This window comes from Staurois parvus, unplaced genomic scaffold, assembly GCF_062004578.1.
Source record: "Staurois parvus isolate SC_StPar_1 unplaced genomic scaffold, SC_StPar_1.0 ptg001252l, whole genome shotgun sequence".
Lineage (NCBI taxonomy): Eukaryota > Metazoa > Chordata > Amphibia > Anura > Ranidae > Staurois > Staurois parvus.
In genome coordinates, this window is record NW_028319048.1 from 978,774 (window position 1) to 997,922 (window position 19,149).

General features: G+C 46.0%; 1 long non-coding RNA gene across 1 annotated transcript; it reads left to right on the plus strand.

Moving 5' to 3' along the window:
• Window positions 1-223: 223 nt before the first annotated feature.
• LOC149437843 (uncharacterized) lies at window positions 224-13,404 on the plus strand. Its single transcript, XR_016307992.1, has 3 exons — window positions 224-356; window positions 4,774-4,797; window positions 13,381-13,404. It is a non-coding gene; the product is annotated as an uncharacterized LOC149437843 (long non-coding RNA).
• Window positions 13,405-19,149: the final 5,745 nt, after the last annotated feature.

Consider the following 19,149-nt stretch of genomic DNA (forward strand, 5'->3'; position numbering starts at 1 on the left):
ATAGCTCATTGAGGTCATTTACTGGAAATATTTAAATGATTTACCCCGAGGTCTCAGTGGGTGTTCAGGTACCTTGATAATAATGATTCGGAGTAACATTTTTGGTGTGACAGTAATGGTAGAGTATAAGGAAGTCAATATTAAATTTAATGTGGAATGTGCCAAAGGACAAGGGACTTGGAAAAAAACGTTATAAAAGAGCAGCAGCAAGGCTGATATCGTATTTGTGAACAAACCATTACTCAGAGCAGTTTGTATTGATGGAGGATTGATACAGAAAGAAGAATCCAAAATGAGAAGGACGATGTCTCTTCTCCTTCTCCTGGTCCTGCTGTGCGCTCCCCATGGGATGGCTGGTGAGTAGATCCAGGTCACCTGATGTGATTCAACCTAGGTGGGAGGGTTAGGGGTGATCTATGGCATAGCAATTGATGGTGGAGGGAAGACACCATATGGAGGACCTAGATCTATTCCTCAATAAAACATCTACAGACCCAACAAGGGAGGTGTAGATCCTTCACTTAGAATATGCAAAAAGTGCATCAATATTCCCCTTATATATCAAGATTGATAGGTTCCCAGAAAACTTAATGCTATAATATGTATATAATACATTATGTATGGAAACTCATAAATCTGCCAGGGAAAAAAAAAACTGGTTGGGAAAGATACGAAAAACCCCTCCCCAAAAAAATGATTTAAACATGTTACTAGTAAAAAATTGTCTGAGCATGAAGGTCCCTTTACGGGATAGCTCATAGTTGGTGACTGGGGCCAAAAGGAAGGCAAATCTATAAAATACTTTCCTTAGCTCTTGGTATAAAAAGAAATTGGAGGAACTCAAGCCCATAATGGGGATAGTATTGCCACAGCCTCAAATGAACCACAATGGCTCAAAATCAATAGGTCCAGAGACAGAGAATAAAAAGTGAACCAAACATCAGGACCAGAAGGCTTACACCCATGTGTCCTTAAAGAGCAGAGCTCTGATTAAATGCCATTGTTTCTAATTTTGAAATACTTCTTCTAGCTGTCTTAGTACCAATGGACTGGTGCAAGGCCAGTGTGGTGCCTATATTTAAAAGGGCGTTGAACTCTTTATCAAGTAACTACAGACCGGTTCCTTTAAATACACATACAATATCAGCGCTCGAGTGTTGAAGGATACAGATTTAGGACACGGGGCTGAAGAGTTTTCCTCCTTTAATACTGTTCAGAACTAAAAGTGTGCAGAGATTATTCCAGGCCTCGCAGCTTCCTTCTGACCCGGGTAATCTTTGATACTAAAGAAACAGAGAAAAGAAAAAACTCAATGGCCTAGTGCAGAACCTTCTGACCAAGGGCGGACTAACAACTCATGGGGCCCCCCGAGCAATAGGGGATCATGTGGCCCCTGTGTCCTTGACCAAACTCAAAAAAGCCTACGAAAAAGGTACCAGGGGCATCTCATGGGGCCCCCTACTGACCCCGGGCCCTTGGGCAGTGCCCAAGTTTCCAAATGGTCAGTCCGACCCTGCTTCTGACACCATTAAATTGTCAACTTTTTAAATTAAAATACTCACAAAAGATGTAAAAATCATCAAATCCTAGGTACAGGGTGCTGTCACGTCCTCAGAGATGGAATGTATGAGAAGATTACCTCTCCAGTGCATAAAATGAAATGAAGTAGCTGAGACTATCTAGCACATGTTGGTGTCAAGGTCAAGCCTTCTTCCTCAGAGCTAACCTCTATTGTCAGGAAGATCCTCAAGATATTTATAAAGAAGCACTTAGAAGAGTTTTTCGGCAGAAATAAGTCCCCATGAGGACTTAATTCCACACAACATATTTCTTGAATGAGGCAATTGGCCATTTATTTGAATATATTATAAACCTATATGTGGTAAATAAGCCGCAGCTGGTGTCAAAGTTGTATAACAAACACACATTAGCTTTTATCGACCTGTTATGATCTTAATGTGATTTTAATGTATCAATCTTGTTTGTAATAAAATGTTTCCTTTTTTTATGAATTACAATGTGTGCTCCCTTTAATGCCAGCAAAATCTGACACAATTATTTTTTACATTTTGGAGGTATATAGGGATGTGGCATTTGAGAGGCAGTATGATATTCGTGTTTTTCTATCTCATGATTCAGTAAGAATAATGACAGGAAAGGAACTATAACGCAGGTCTAGCATCAGATGTGGTGTTGTTCTCATCCAGACGTTTGCATGGGGTTGTGTACGGGGGTGGTGAACTGCTAGATTTTTTTAATATTTGTTTTGATACAATTTATTTTTATACTTTTATTTTACTTCTTTAATTTAACTTGCCGGCTTTAACAAGAGCGCTAACAAGCCCCTGAGTCACAGAGGCCGATGGAGTGGAGTTTACTGAGGAGGAGCTGGTGGTCGACTGTGTCAAAGGCAGCGGAAAGGTCAAGGAGTATGAGTATGGAGTAATGGCCATTGGTTGGGATGAGTATGGAGTAATGGCCGTTGGTTGGGATGAGTATGGAGTAATGGCCGTTGGTTGGGATGAGTATGGAGTAATGAGAAAAAGGAGAGAAGCGCCTCTAAGTGCAATAAGTCTTTTAATTCAAGTCTAAATGTAGAAACACTCACATGTGTGAAGTAATCATAAGCATAAAAACCGTGGTTAACAATCGTTAACAGGGGGGTGGTAACCCGGGTGAGGAGCCGTCATCTTACTGCGATGTGGGGAGGTCAGCTCTCGGCTGGAACAGCGTGGTGGCTGGAGGGGAACAGCGGTGAGGCCGGCCTTCATGCACGTCCTCCCTCAGAGCCGGATGGAACGCACGCTGGAACGTAGCGGCGGCGTGGCCGTGATGACGTCAGATCCCAGGGTGCACTGCGACGCGTTTCGGAGCATGCACTGGCCGTGGAAGGCGAAAGTGCACTCCTTTTTCAAGCAGAGTGCTTGAAGGAGTGCTTGAAAAAGGAGTGCACTTTCGCCTTCCACGGCCAGTGCATGCTCCGAAACGCGTCGCAGTGCACCCTGGGATCTGACGTCATCACGGCCACGCCGCCGCTACGTTCCAGCGTGCGTTCCATCCGGCTCTGAGGGAGGACGTGCATGAAAGCCGGCCTCACCGCTGTTCCCCTCCAGCCACCACGCTGTTCCAGCTGAGAGCTGACCTCCCCACATCACAGTAAGATGACGGCTCTTCACCCGGGTTACCACCCCCCTGTTAACGATTGTTAACCATGGTTTTTATGCTTATGATTACTTCACACATGTGAGTGTTTCTACATTTAGACTTGAATTAAAAGACTTATTGCACTTAGAGGCGCTTCTCTCCTTTTTCTCATCTACAGAAGTTGCTACAGCTTATTTGGAAGCCTTGCCCTCAGTGCCACACGGAATCCTACGCTCTTCATACAGTAGCCACTAATACCACCATCACCCCATACTACCATTTCCCAGGACTTTGCAGTGTTTGCGCTGTTACAACCCTTCCTCATTTTTTCTGAGTATGGAGTAATGGCCATTGGTTGGGATGAGTACAGAGTAATGGCCGTTGGTTTTAGCAGTTAGTAGGTCATTAGTGAGTTTTAGTCGGGCAGTTTCTGTGGAATGTTGTGGGCAGAAGACAGACTGTAGGGGATCAAGAAGTTTGTTGTCTGTGAGGTAGCAGTTCATACGGTTGTGAACAAGGCGCTCGAGAAGCTTGGAGGCAAACGGGAGCAGGGAGATGGGTATTAAGTTATTCAAACAGGTGGGCTCCAGCGAGGTTTTTTGAGAATGGGGGTAACCAATGCATGCTTGAGTATACAGTAAGAATAATGACAGGAAAGGAACTATAAAGCAGGTCTAGCATCAGATGTGTTGTTCCACGCTCAGTATTGTAACACTTCCAGACAGAGTTTTTTTTCTCAGAGTACTCCCCCCTTCTGAGTCACTCTTTGTCTTCACCCCCTACCTACCTCCGAGCATCGTCCATTGGTTGCTCCCCCTACCCACCTCCTAGTACAGCCCCCTTTAGAGAATACAGAAACAAATAAGACATGCTAAGACATGATAACAAGAAAATCAGTAAAACAGATCCCTTGCATCCAGCAACAATAGACCCCCCCCAGCAACAGAAAATACACGAAAGCAACAATAGACCCCCCAGCAACAGAATAATACACCCAAGAAACAATAGACTCCCCAGCAGCAACAGCAGATCTCCCAGCAGCTATTAATAATATACCCCTCCCTTAACAGTAGACCCCACCCAGCAACAAAAGCCCACCCAGAAACATAACACCCCACTAGCAACAATAACACTTCCCAGCAACAATATACCCCCATGCAAAAATAACCCCCCCACAACGATAGACCACCACACAAAAATAATTCCCCCACAACAATAGATCCCCCAGCAGCCAGCATCAATAGACCCTCCAGCACCTCTTTCTATTACATATTTTCAGTGCTGGAGGTCCCAGAACTGCATTCCCCCACATTCCCCGATTTCAGGTATGTATTACTCTCTCCTAGAGATCTCAGGACTCCCCCTGACATTACTTCATCTGATTTTCTCTGGGAAGCATGGCCCCATCTTTGTTCAGGCATCATCCAGGGTCACCGTCTACTTCTAATGATCCTGTTTCTATTGTAATATATCAGGAATGTATCCCTGCGGGTTTGTAAAAATACTGAAATGTTCAGTTTAATGCTCCATCTGTTGAAAGAAAAGGTGCAGCAGATGGAGGGACACAAATCACATTTATTAATGTTCCTTTTCTCCATATAATCTCTTTTCTGATGTTTCTTGTTTCAGAGTTCACCACCTCTCTGACCCCTGGTAAGTTATCATTCTCTTTTCAGAGTTTCACTCTTTTATGACAGAAGTGAGGATACTATCAGGACGGGGAATTTGTATTTGTAATGAAAATCACTGTGGATTTGATAAAATAAATACAAAATATACAGAAACAAATATCAGGGCTGCCATTGTCGGCCACCTTCAGAGAATGCTAATCGCCTGGCTGTCATACTGATCCAGTTATAGAAAAAAACTCACTGAAGCCCAAAATATTTCTCTGCCTTGTGAAAGGTTTAGGCTGCTCCCCTACAAAAAATATAACAGGATAGGAAAGAAATGCCCGTAGCGAAAGAAAGAAGAAATAGCGCAGGGCATACATGACTAGGCCCAGAGTGGGGGAAGGAAGAGCAGAAAGGGTTAAGGTAGCTCCAGGAGGATTTTTGTTATTGTTAGTGGGGGGTAGCTGATTGGTAGAGGTTGGTGTAGGTGGGGTTTTGCTGCACCTTAGGATGGGAGGTTCTGTGAGGGGGAGTCAGTTAGCTGGACGGCAAGAGTGTGAGCTTGGTGTCTGTTTAGCACACCTTGCTTCAGGCCACCTTTAGCCCTGCCATGGACAGCCTTTTGGCTCAGCTGCAGGAGGCAGCAGAGGACAGGGGGATGGACTGGCTGCAGAGCCGTGTCTCGGATCTCTTGCAGGATCCTGGCTCATCACCTGCAGCAGGGGGGCGGGAGGGCCCACGTGCTCGGAGGTCTAGGCCTCCGGAACGCTTTAGCCCGGGCTCCCCCCCCCCCCTCCCAGAGCTCAGCACCACCATGGGAGCCCCGCTCGGGCCCCTCCGGCTCTGCTTGCAGGGCGCTCCCTTGCCTCTGCTAGCGGGGAAGCCGGGAGGAATCCCCGCCATTGGCGGAGCTCAGTGGGCGGGGCCTCGTGCGGGGGAAGCCCCTCCCCCCCCGCCCACACGGCATGGAGGCAGAAGCAGAATCTGCGGCTCCTCCACTGACAAGGTGCCGGTCAAGGAGGGAGCCCAGCTGCGGCTGCCGGGCTGTCTCCTGCTGCGGCCGGCGGGCCCCCTGAGAAGTCTGGGGCTCCGGCTCCAGTGAGGCAGCAGCGTGGGATCGGCACTGGACGGAGTGCAGCAGGGAGTTCTGCGGCTGCTGGGCTGTCTACTGCTGCGGCCGGCGGGCCCCCTGGACGGTCTGGTGCTCTGGCTCCACAGCAGCATCAGCGGAAGACTGGAGCTGGGCGGAGGGCAGCTGGCAGTGCTGCAGGTCGGAGCCCAGGGACGGCGGTGAGCATTTCTGGTGCCGGGAGGCGGAGTCGTGAGCGGCACAGACCAGCAGGACCCGTGGCTCCTGGGACCGGGAGGCCATCTGAACAGCGTGCGGAGGACGAGAGGTCGGAGGGCGAGCTGTCGGAACCCGATGGGGGCAACGGCTGGCTGCTCTACAACGGTGGATCGTGAGCACGCGGCTGAAGGGGCATCTCCTGGGCAGCCTGGTGAGTTACCTGTTCTGGGGTCTATCTCTTTTTCTTCTGCGTTACGGGACCTGCTGGGGGGTGGTAGGGCCGCTACGGTGGGCGCGGCCTCTGCGGCGTGCACTGTCGGCGTTCCCCCGTCGGGTATGGGTGGGGGTCTCGGTGATGTGATTTCCGGTTTGCAGGACCTGTTTCGGCGTCTTGAGTGGGGCGGTGGTGGGGCGCCTGGGCCTGCTTCTGCGTGGCTCCCGCCGGATGGTGGGGAAGGTTTCGGGGTTCTTGTACAGGACAGCGGGGACGTGCGGCGTCCGGGGGGTCTCTTCTCCTCCGGGGTCTGGGCTAGGGGTTGTTCCGGCCACGACAGGTGATCGGGGTTCTGCGGCCCCCTCCGCGGTGTTGGGTGCGGATTCGAGGGTGTCCGGGCCTGTCGGCTTGGCGGACTCGGCCAGGGGCGAAGTGTACGTGTGTTTTGAGGGCCCTTTGGGTGCGCATTTACAGTCGGAGGTACGGGAGTAGCTTTGGAGTGGGGAGTACGTTGATATATTCTCACTCTTGCCTTTGGAGCGTTTTCCTTTTGAAGGGTCCCGGGTTGACGAGAGTAGGCGGGTGGAAGCGGAGCAGCGGCGTTTTCGTTTTATCCCGCGTACCTTTGCAAATTGGTTGCAGGCGTTCGCGATCATGGCTAGTGTGATTGGGGAGAAGGCTCCTGAACATTGCTCGGCACTGTTCTGTTACCTTGATGCCATTGGTGAGGCTCACAGGGTTTCTGGGGGTACTGCGTGGCTTCGGTACGTTGAGCAGTTTAGGCAGCGGAGGGCGGTTCGCCAGTCGTTGCGTTGGGATCATAAGGACGTTGGCCTCTGGATGCGACTCATGACACCGGCGAGGGCCCCTGGTTTGTTTTTTTTTAGAGCGGGGCCGGCGGTTCGTTCTCCCCGGGACAATCGGCCTCCAGGCGTCAGGGGTTCTTCTGGCAGTTCCAAGAGGGGACGTGTTGATTTGGTGGGTCTTGCCGTTTTAGGCACAAATGTTCCGGGTTCGGGGGCTCCCATCCCTTGTCGCGCTGTTTCCAGCGGGGTCGAGGCCTTTCCGGAGAGCATGCTGGTAAGAGGGACGACTCCGGTGCGAGTGGAAAGGATGGGGCTTTTCTTAAAGAGGTATCCTGATAGCGCAGCTGCAGTGCTGCTGACGGCGGGTTTTTCGGAGGGTTTTCGCATCCCGTGTACTTTGACTTTGATTCCTCCCTTAGCTCGGAATTTGCGGTCAGCCTTGCGGCATGAGGAGGGGGTTTGGGCTAAGTTGCGTAAGGAAGTGGGGTTGGGACGCATGGGGGGTCCGTTTGCTTGCGCTCCGGTTTTGGATTTGGTTGTTTCTCCCTTGGGGGTTGTGCCCAAGAAGGAGCCGAATGCGTTTAGGTTAATTCACCACCTGTCCTTCCCTAAGGGGGGGTCGGTGAATGATGCTATTGATTCGGAGTCATGTTCGGTGTCTTACACGTCTTTTGATGTGGCTGTTTTTCTGGGTCCGTCGGTATGGGCGCGGTGCGCTCATGGCGAAATCGGACGTTGAGTCGGTTTTTCGGCTGTTGCCAGTCCATCCGGACAGTTTTCTTTTTTTGGGTTGTCATTGGCAGGGCTATTTTTACGTTGATAAGTGCCTTCCTATGGGGTGTTCTATATCTTGCGCTTTGTTCGAGAGGTTCAGTTCATTCGTGGAGTGGGTGGTGCGGGATGTCTCAGGGGTGAATTCGGTCATCCAATATTTGGATGATTTTCTTTGCGTGGGTCCGCCAGATTCCGGAGTATGTGCAGTTTTGCTGGCCACTTTGCAACACGTTGCTGAACGTTTCGGGGTTCCTCTGGCGGTGGATAAGACTGTGGGCCCGGCTATGGAGATGACTTTCTTGGGCATTGTTTTGTATTCCGGCACGATGGAGTGCCGCTTGCCTGAGGTTAAGCTGGTGGCTCTACGAGGGGAACTACGTGGGGTGCTGGGGCAAGCGAAAAATTCAGCTGCGGGCCTTACAGTCGTTGTTGGGCAAAACTTAACTTCGCTTGTCGGATTCTGCCCATGGGTCGGGTGTTCTGCCGCCGGTTGGCGGCGGCGACGGCAGGGATTACCTCCCCTTTACATTTTATTCGGTTGACTCGGGATCATCGGGAGGACTTGCATTTGTGGCACACCTTTTTGGATTCGTTTAATGGGCGGGCTCTCTGGATGTCTGGCCCTGTTAGCAATTTTGCCTTGGAATGGTTCAGGGACGCGGCGGCGTCGGCGGGCTATGGGGCTTTTTCCAGGGTTGATGGAGTACGGCCTCGTGGCCAGCTTCCTGGCGGGAGGCGGGTTTTCTTCGCAACTTGGTGTTGTTGGAACTTTTTCCGGTGTTGGCGGTTGAGGTTTGGGGAGAGGATTTTCGAAATCTAAACGTGCGTTGTCACTGTGACAATTTGGGGGTGGTTCAGGTCATCAATCGGGTCTCAGCTTCTTCACGACCGGTGGTGGCCTTGCTTCGCCATTTAGTGTTGCGTTGTCTGCGTCTGAATGTTTTTCTCCATGCGGTGCGTCTCCCTGGGGTTGATAACACCGTGGCTGACGCTTTGTCTCGCTTTCAGTGGGACAAATTCTGAGAGGTGGCGCCGGCGGCGGAGCAACACGGGGTTCCTTGTCCCGACGGGCTGTGGGAGATTGCCTTGGAGTCCTTGCGGGCTGGATCCGGCGTTCGGTGAGTGAGGCGACTTGGTCTGCATACTCTAGGGTCTGGTGGGAGTGGCTGGATCTGCTACAGCGGGTTGCGATTGATCCCTGGGGGCCGGAGGTGTTTTTGGCGGTATTGTACTTTGTGGCGCGGAATTTTGAGCGGGGGGTGTCGGCTGCTGCGGTGGATCGCCGACTGGCGGGTTTGGCATTCTTCTTTAAGTTGCAAGGGTGTCAGGATTTCACTGAAGATTTTATGGGTTCGGCAGGCTCTCCGGGGTTACCTGAGCGCTCATCAACGTAAGGATTCTCGTCGTCCGGTGTCTTTTGAGTTGTTGGGGTCTTTGTTTGTGCATTTGTGGTCTGTGTGTTCTTCGTACTTTGAGGTGTGCTTATTTCGGGCGGCTTTTGCGGTAGCCTTTTTTGGGGCGTTGCGTATTGGGGAGCTCGTTAGCCCGTCCAAATCGGTTCTTGGGGGGTTATTGGTGGATGAAGTCAGGTGCTTTGGTGAATGGGTGGAGGTGCTGGTACGTCGGTCTAAGACGGACCAATTGGGACGTGGTGGTCGGGTGCGTTTTTTCGTTCTTCCGGCTTCGCTGGTGTGCCCAGTGCGGGCGGTTCGGGAATTTTTGTCCCGTCGTCCAGTGGGGCATGGGTGTTTTTTCAGGCACGCTGAGCGGGAGCTGGTGCGAGATGTCAAGCTGGACTTTCTTCAGTTGCGGCGGGCTTATCCGGGGATGGTGGTGGTGTGGTCCGACATTGTCGCCCGTACCTCTTGGCGTTGGGCGCGGTCGGTAGAGAGGCTCAACAAGGCTCGGATTAAGGTTAACAGTGAGGTGGGGCGTTTCTTTAGTCACCATGGGGGGTTGGTGGTCTGGCACTTGGAGTTGGAGGTGGATACTTGGCGGTATCTCAGGTGCGATGGGGTACATTTGAATGCGGTTGGGACGGATTTATGGTCCCTGGATCTGCAGGATGGCATGCAGCGGGCTGTTCGTTTGTGGCGTGGCACGCATGGGTAAGGGCTTACCCAGCGTGCTGTGGCGGTTGTTGGTCTTTGGAGGCGGTTCTTATTTGGAAGGTAAACAACAATGGTGTGGGACCCATCCGTGGTATGGGATGCCCGGGGACATTCCCAGTTAACCAAGGTTTAACTGGAAGGTGGTGGTGCTGCACTGCGGACGGTATGGTTGTCTCCGAGCTGGTTGGTTGCGGCTGGAGGCCTAGTGTATATGGTTGTCCGCAGGTGCATTTCGGATCGTTTTGGGGTGCCTTCGAAGACCAACAACAATTATGTGGGTTTCTGTTATAAGGAATGGTTGGTGTATTGTAACTTGAGTTGTTAATAAAAGGCCATGTTGGCCATTTACTCAAAAATTGGTGTTATGTCTTTTGTTAGTATAATTAGTTAAGGGGAAGGGGGTTGGTGCGGAACGGTAATGGTGGTAATGGGGAAGTGGACGAGCCTATCTCTGGTGCAATAGTCAAGAAATGCCCGTAGCGAAAGAAAGAAGAAATAGCGCAGGGCATACATGACTAGGCCCAGAGTGGGGGAAGGAAGAGCAGAAAGGGTTAAGGTAGCTCCAGGAAGATTTTTGTTATTGTTAGTGGGGGGTAGCTGATTGGTAGAGGTTGGTGTAGGTGGGGTTTTGCTGCACCTTAGGATGGGAGGTTCTGTGAGGGGGAGTCAGTTAGCTGGACGGCAAGAGTGTGAGCTTCCCTCCCACCCTCCCTGTTTGGGTGAGTTTTGGGTCCCTCCAGGTAGAGGGGGGGATTATGTTGGTTCATGGGTGGTTGTTGGTCTTTGGAGGCGGTTCTTATTTGGAAGGTAAACAACAATGGTGTGGGACCCATCCGTGGTATGGGATGCCCGGGGACATTCCCAGTTAACCAAGGTTTAACTGGAAGGTGGTGGTGCTGCACTGCGGACGGTATGGTTGTCTCTGAGCTGGTTGGTTGCGGCTGGAGGCCTAGTGTATATGGTTGTCCGCAGGTGCATTTCGGATCGTTTTGGGGTGCCTTCGAAGACCAACAACAATTCTGTGGGTTTCTGTTATAAGGAATGGTTGGTGGCGGTTGTTGGTCTTTGGAGGCGGTTCTTATTTGGAAGGTAAACAACAATGGTGTGGGACCCATCCGTGGTATGGGATGCCCGGGGACATTCCCAGTTAACCAAGGTTTAACTGGAAGGTGGTGGTGCTGCACTGCGGACGGTATGGTTGTCTCCGAGCTGGTTGGTTGCGGCTGGAGGCCTAGTGTATATGGTTGTCCGCAGGTGCATTTCGGATCGTTTTGGGGTGCCTTCGAAGACCAACAACAATTCTGTGGGTTTCTGTTATAAGGAATGGTTGGTGGCGGTTGTTGGTCTTTGGAGGCGGTTCTTATTTGGAAGGTAAACAACAATGGTGTGGGACCCATCCGTGGTATGGGATGCCCGGGGACATTCCCAGTTAACCAAGGTTTAACTGGAAGGTGGTGGTGCTGCACTGCGGACGGTATGGTTGTCTCCGAGCTGGTTGGTTGCGGCTGGAGGCCTAGTGTATATGGTTGTCCGCAGGTGCATTTCGGATCGTTTTGGGGTGCCTTCGAAGGCCAACAACAATTATGTGGGTTTCTGTTATAAGGAATGGTTGGTGTATTGTAACTTGAGTTGTTAATAAAAGGCCATGTTGGCCATTTACTCAAAAATTGGTGTTATGTCTTTTGTTAGTATAATTGGTTAAGGGGAAGGGGGTTGGTGCGGAACGGTAATGGTGGTAATGGGGAAGTGGACGAGCCTATCTCTGGTGCAATAGTCAAGCATGCAATCAGTGAAAACGTAATAAAGAAACAACAAAAGTGAGTGTTTCACTCCAACCTGGAAGGGCAAAAAGATTCTGAACCAAAGGTAGAATATTTATCAGCTACAAATGTAACCAACCAAACATTAATAAACCCCCTTCACCTGGGCTAAAACAGACATAAAAACAATATCCATGATAGCACAGAGCAGCAAAAAAGTAAAACATATTTCTACCAATCAGTGAGCATTAAGTATACAAATATCTCATATCTAATAAATATTTCATAAAGGATTGATGGACGATCAAACGGCACCACATCCCTGATTACCTTAGACCAAAAACAATATACGGTATACACTATATACAGATTTAACCATAAAAACAATATATGGGATTTCTAGGTTGTCAAAACAATACAAAAAGATCAATTAAAATAAAACTATTTATTATTAAATATATTGAAAAAATTCTTTGTGGTTTACAATACATTTGTCACAAAAGCATCCTCTTTTTCAAAGTATAGTTAAACCTCCGGGCATCACCCCTAAAAAATGTAAAATAGTAAAATATTTATCAATACATAGTTTTATTACATTTACATTTATCTTTGCTGATCTTCTTGTTTTGTGTTGGCATATATATATGCCAACTACAAAAAATATAAAAGGGTAGGAAAGCATGCAATCAGTGAAAATGTAATAAAGAAACAACAAAAGTGAGTGTTTCACTCCAACCTGGAAGGGCAAAAAGATTCTCAATCAAAAGTAGAATATTTAACAGCTACAAATGTAACCAACCAAACATTAATAAACTCCCTTCACCTGGGCTTTAAACAGACATAAAAACAATATCCATGATAGCACAGAGCAGCAAAAAAGTAAAACGTATTTCTATCAATCAGTGAGCATTAAGTATACAAATATCTCATATCTAATAAATATTGTACAATGGATTGATGGGCGATCAAATGGCACCACATCCCTGATTACCTTAGACCAAAAACAATATATACACTATATACAGATTTAACCACAAAAACAATATATCTGATTTCTAGGTTGTCAAAACAATACAAAAAGATCAATTAAAATAAAGCTATTTATTATTAAATATATTGAAAAGATTCTTTGTGGTTTACAATCCATTTGTCACAAAAGCATCCTCCTTTTTCAAAGTATAGTTAAACCTCCGGGCATCACCCCTACAAAATGTAAAATAGTAAAATATTTATCAATACATAGTTTTATTACATTTATCTTTGCTGATCTTCTTGCTTTGTGTTGGCATATATATATATATATATATACACTCACCGGCCACCTTATTAGGTACACCTTGCTAGTAACAGGTTGGACCCCATTTTTCCTTCAGTATATATACAGTATATACAGTACAGTATATTCATAAATGATGGAGCACAGATCTTGCATTGTCTTTATTCAAACGTACATTTCACCAGGAAGGAAGAATGAATGTCTCAGGGGTCGCCGCCCTTTCTCATGCTCATTAGTGATCAGACATGGAAAACCAACACAATAAATATACTTTCACTGGAAGAAGAAAACAAACTTCCATCACAGCGGATAATTAAATAAGTTATTATGCAGTACATACTGTATACTTCTCCATATAATCTTTTTTCTGATGTTTCTGTTTTTCTGTTTACAGAGTTCCCCACCTCTCTGATCCCTGGTAAGTTATCATTCTCTTTCCAGAGTTTTACTCTTTTATGACAGAACTACTATCAGGATGGGGAATTTGTATTTGTAATGAAAATTTCTGTGGAAATAGTAAAATACATAAAAAATGTACAGAGACAAATATCAGGGCTGCCATTGTCGGCCACCTTCAAAGAATCCTAATCGCCTGGCTGTCATACTGATCCAGTTATAGAAAGAAACACACTCAAGCCCAAAATATTTCTCTGCCTTGTGAAAGGTTTAGGCTGCTCCCCTACAAAAAATATAACAGGATAGGAAAGCATGCAATCAGTGAAAACGTAATAAAGAAACAATAAAAGTGAGTGTTTCACTCCAACCTGGAAGGGCAAAAAGATTCTCAATCAAAAGTAGAATATTTAACAGCTACAAATGTAACCAACCAAACATTAATAAACCCCCTTCACCTGGGCTAAAACAGACATAAAAACAATATCCATGATAGCACAGAGCAGCAAAAAAGTAAATCATATTTCTATCAATCAGTGAGCATTAAGTATACAAATATCTCATATCTATTAAATATTGTACAATGGATTGATGGACAATCAAACGGCACCACATCCCTGATTACCTTAGACCAAAAACAATATATCTGATTTCTAGGTTGTCAAAACAATACAAAAAGATCAAGTAAAATGAAACTATTAATTATTAAATATATTGAAAAGATTCTTTGTGGTTTACAATACATTTGTCACAAAAGCATCCTCTTTTTCAAAGTATAGTTAAACCTCCGGGCATCACCCCTACAAATGTAAAATATTTATCAATACATAGTTTTATTACATTTACATTTATCTTTGCTGATCTTCTTGTTTTGTGTTGGCATATATATATATAGATACACTCACCGGCCACCTTATTAGGTACACTAGTAACAGATTGGACCCCATTTTTCCTTCAGTATATATACAGTATATACAGTACAGTATATTCATAAATGATGGAGCACAGATCCTGCATTGTCTTTATTCAAACGTACATTTCACCAGGAAGGAAGAATGAATGTCTCAGGGGTCGCCGCCCTTTCTCATGCTCATTAGTGATCAGACATAGAAAACCAACACAATAAATATACTTTCACTGGAAGAAGAAAACAAACTCCCACCACAGAGAATAATAAATAAGTTATTATGCAGTACATACACTGTATATACACAATATATATTCAACACGTTTATCTCATTCCTCCTCAAAGGTTGAACATACACATATAATATCAGATGGATCCAGAGATGACAATGCATGAGTCCATCTGATTTCTTGAAGTTGAGAAAGTAAGAAGTCAGGGGGATTTATGAATTTTCATCACTTTATGTTTTCTTTTTGTGATCGATGGATCATTGTCACTGACAAGGATACATGACTGGATGACATGGATAAGGGTGGGTTTACAATGCTGGATTTATTTCCCTTTTTTAATAGAGGACCAAAAGTACTATGTACCCTGCACTTATTTACAAAAGGGGGCTGGGTATATGGGCCCCACCCATATTTTGAAGGGGATTCCAGATTTTGATAAGTCTCCCACACCACACCCCCACAAACACTGGGTTGTAAAGAAGAGACCCTTATCCTCATCAACATTGGGGTCTGCCAGGCTGGTATGGATTTTTTGGGGGAGCACACTATTTTTAGCATGAATTTCCCTCTATAAAGCCATACACAGGCTAGACAGGTCTGCTCTTTGTATTTAGGGTAGATCATACACCATTTTTTGTGTGGCACCCCATAAAATCTATACTACATCTAAGGAATGTATTATAGACTGGGGGTAGGCTATGCTTTATTTTTCCAGCAAAGTGCAAAAAGGAAAATATTTTCTGGTAATTTACTTTTCACAAAAATCAACTCCTCCCATCGCATCATAAAAGTCAGCTCCTCCCTCGCATCATAAAAGTCAACTCCTCCTCCCATCATAATAAGTGCATGTATAAGAGCATATATAGTATACTATATCTTAATAATGTAGTATGGACTGGGGGGCGAGGGGGCGGGGATGCATTATTTTTCCTCAAAGTGACAGAAAATAAAACATTTGCTGGTAATTTTCTTTTCACAGTCTACTTTTTTAATGAAATAGGAACCCCCAAAATGCATTCTAGACCCTCATCATTCACGATGATGTCCTGGGATTTATTCTTGGGGATCCCCATGACATTTTTTTAACAAAATAAAGGATGCATTCAGGAAAATTAAAGTTACCAACAATTTAAAGGGTGTTTTTTTCTTTGCAAATGTCACGTTTTCTCTAATACTTTGTAAACATACAAGAGAAGTGCAACTTCACTGAGAAGCTTAGGGAATCCCCCAAGCAGGTCTGCCGTTCAGCTATGAATTAAATTGATTTGAAATTATTTTACAGATTCAGCTAAGGTAATGTCACATGAACCGAGCCCGGGTACATCGAGCCCCTCCCTACCTACTGGGCATGAAAGGTATCAGGGCTGAATTGGCACAACCCTTGGCCAAACAAAAAATATAATTTATATACTCTTATATATGCATTTATTATGATGCGAGGGGGGAGTTAACTTTTATGAAGGAAGGGGGGAGTTGACTTTTATGATGGGAGGGGAAGTTGACTTCTATGATGGGAGGGGGAGTTGACTTTTATGATGGAAGGGGGGAGTTGGATTTAAGCAAACAGAACAGTTGAAGTTGTTGTCCCTTTTTGTAGAGAAGAATGCTTTTGTAGGGATCTCATATCTACATTTTTCCTTTTCTTCAGATACTGACGGCTACAGCTGTACACAGAGAGGTAAGTCACCAAGTGAGGAATCTCTGATACAAGAACTCAGTCAGACAAGTAGCAAAACAAATCATCCCTTTCATCACAATCTCATTTATTTTGGCTGAAATACACAAGAAGATGCACAATTCTCCCTTTTGAACTTTTTGCTTACACAACAAAACTAATATTGATTTGATCCGCATGATATAACCAATAGATGTATACACCATCAGGGGTGGGAATTGACCATCTTAGGTCTTAATAAGACATGTGATCTCATGAGATCCTATCACTGGGGTTCATTCACTGAAGGAGTAGAGAATGCAAATGAATGTTATTTGTTTTAGTGAATCAGGTAAATCAGGTCTTCACTAATCATCCAATCATGTGTAAGCACAATGTTTCTAAGGCACACATTAATGCAGTTCTGGAATCACCAATACATTATGAATGTCATTATTTTTAAAGCTAGCAGTGTAGGTACCTGAATATAAATTGGCATCAGTCTCTTTAAATCCCCTGTACAGCAGAGATCAGGCTAGGTGATGGAAAAGCAGCACATGGAGCCAATATGGTGTGCTGCAGTGCATGGAGCATGCTGATAGGAGGGGAGAGAAGAGTGACAGAGAGATGTGTGTGATGCTTCTCCTTCACTGTCTAGTCACAGCGGGCTCAATTCACAAAGCGGTATCTACTAAGATCTGCTGTAAAATACCTCCTTTGCCCGGTACACTCTATGATTAGCCAGTCAGTGCTTGCAGTAATTGGTTGTGAGAGCTGATCGGATGCTGATTAGCAAATGTTTTTCCAGCGTGCCTGTTCTATAGAAGCTGGAAATTCATCTGGCTTCTGTCAGACAGGCTGCTATATACACAGCCTGAATGTCTGATGTTTTTTGTTGAACTGGCTGATATTTGGCCTATGTGTACCAGGCTGTAGCATTTTTCAAAAACTGTTTGCAGTTCACTAAGAAGTGCTACTAAAACCCCCCATGAGTTATGTTATGAAGTGATGCAATATTTTAGTAGTAAAAGCCAGCTGTATATTAATGCCGGCGGTAAGCAGCGTCCTTAACATGGAAGTAAAGGCCAAACCCAGCTAAACCTTCTCACAGCCACATTCTAAGTCTAATCTATCTAGCCTTGTAAAGAGAAAATCGCTATACTTACCTGTTCTGCAGCCTCTCCGGTCCAGTATCCAGCGACACCCTCTGTGTACAGGATACATCCGACAACGGCTGTGAAGAGCCTGTGAAGTGATGTCACCCATACTGTAGATATACTATGGGGCTTCCATTGTCACCTGCCTCTCCTGCACATTCCCACACATTGAAGTCACCACTGACAGCTCAACATGGGACCGGACTGGAGAAGCTGCAGAACAGGTAAGTATAGCGATTATTTCTTTACAAGGCTAGATAGATTAGGCTTGGATTGTAGCTGAGAGAAGGTTTAGCATTAGTTGGGTTTGGCCTTTACTTCCACTTTAATAACCAGAAAACAACATGGCTGCCAAGAAGCAGGAGGCCGCCACACCCTTATAAACCATGACTCATCTGCTGTCAAAAGGGTTCCCAATTGACGGAAGAATATAAAACCAAAAGAGTTTCCAGCTTTTAAAAATGTAAATAAAAAATAAATTACATGGGGGTCCCCCCAATACTTAACAGGCCCTTTGGAGTGGATTAAGAGCAAGCCCTCCCTCCTGAACCATACCAGGCCACTATCAACATGGGGGGTGCTTTAGGGCAGGGGGGACTCCCCCCCAAAGCACCCTGTCCCCGATTTGATGGGGACAAGGGCTTCTTCCCCACAGCCCTAGGACGTGGTTGTGGGGTCTATGGGTCGGGAACTTATTGGAATCTGGAAACCCCTTTTAAAAAAGGACCCCCCAGCTCATGGACCTCCCATGTGAATGAGCAGAGGTACATACTACCCCTATTCATTCACTAAAAAAGTGTGAAAAGTAAATTAAAAAAGTAGTTTTTTTACAAATCCTTTATTTATGATGTCATTTATGACATCATCGGGTGGCCCTGCCTCTTTGTTTATTTAGTTTGAGAGGCGGCTGAGCTATCATTCATCGAGAACTAAGCATCGGTGGGGGTTGGGGTTTTCTTTTTCAGTTTATATCGGTGGCCGGTGTTCATGATGATGCACTTTAGATGTACTTCGGGGGACTCTGGCTAATGCCGGTTTCTTCAATCAGTGCTAATTAAACCTATTCCTTGAATAACGCGTGACTAAACCACGGCTTGCTCAGCATCATTTATTTATTTATATTGTTTCGTGAATTGACTTTTAGAGTCAGTTTATGTGGTATTTACTGTACATTTTGTACTAGTGAAGTGACATTTTCAATATTGCATGAGATAACTGGAAAAAGATGTCATGTGATCCAAATATCTCATGTGATACTATTGGTTTGGAGGAGATGGGTGTAGACAGGGGCGGACTGGCAACTCATGGGGCCCCCAGGCAATAGGGGATCATGGGACCCCTGTGTCCTTGCCCAAACTCAAAAAAGCCTATGAAAATGGTACCAGGGGCATCTCATGGGGCCCCCTACTGACCCCGGGCCCTCAGGCAGTGCCCGAGTTTCCAAATGTTCAGTCCACCCCTGGATGTAGATGGGTTAGAAAGATCAGCATTTTTTTCCTTGAAGTACTTCATTGTGAATGACACAGATCTGCATCTCTGGACAACATGCTTGATGGTAGATTCAAAGCACTGTTTTTATGATTTAAAAATGACTTTTTTAAATGTACCTGTGTGCTTATTGACTATAGTAAATGTTTAATCAGTTGGGGTACAATGTACCTTCTACCTATTCACATGGGGCTGGATATTTGTGGAGCCCTTATCTTTAAGGGCGCTTCCAGATTCCAATAGGTCCCCCCCACACCTCCAGACCTGACCACTGTGCCAGACAAAAACATTTCTGCATATATGTCCAAACATGCTGTCATTGGTATAGAAGACA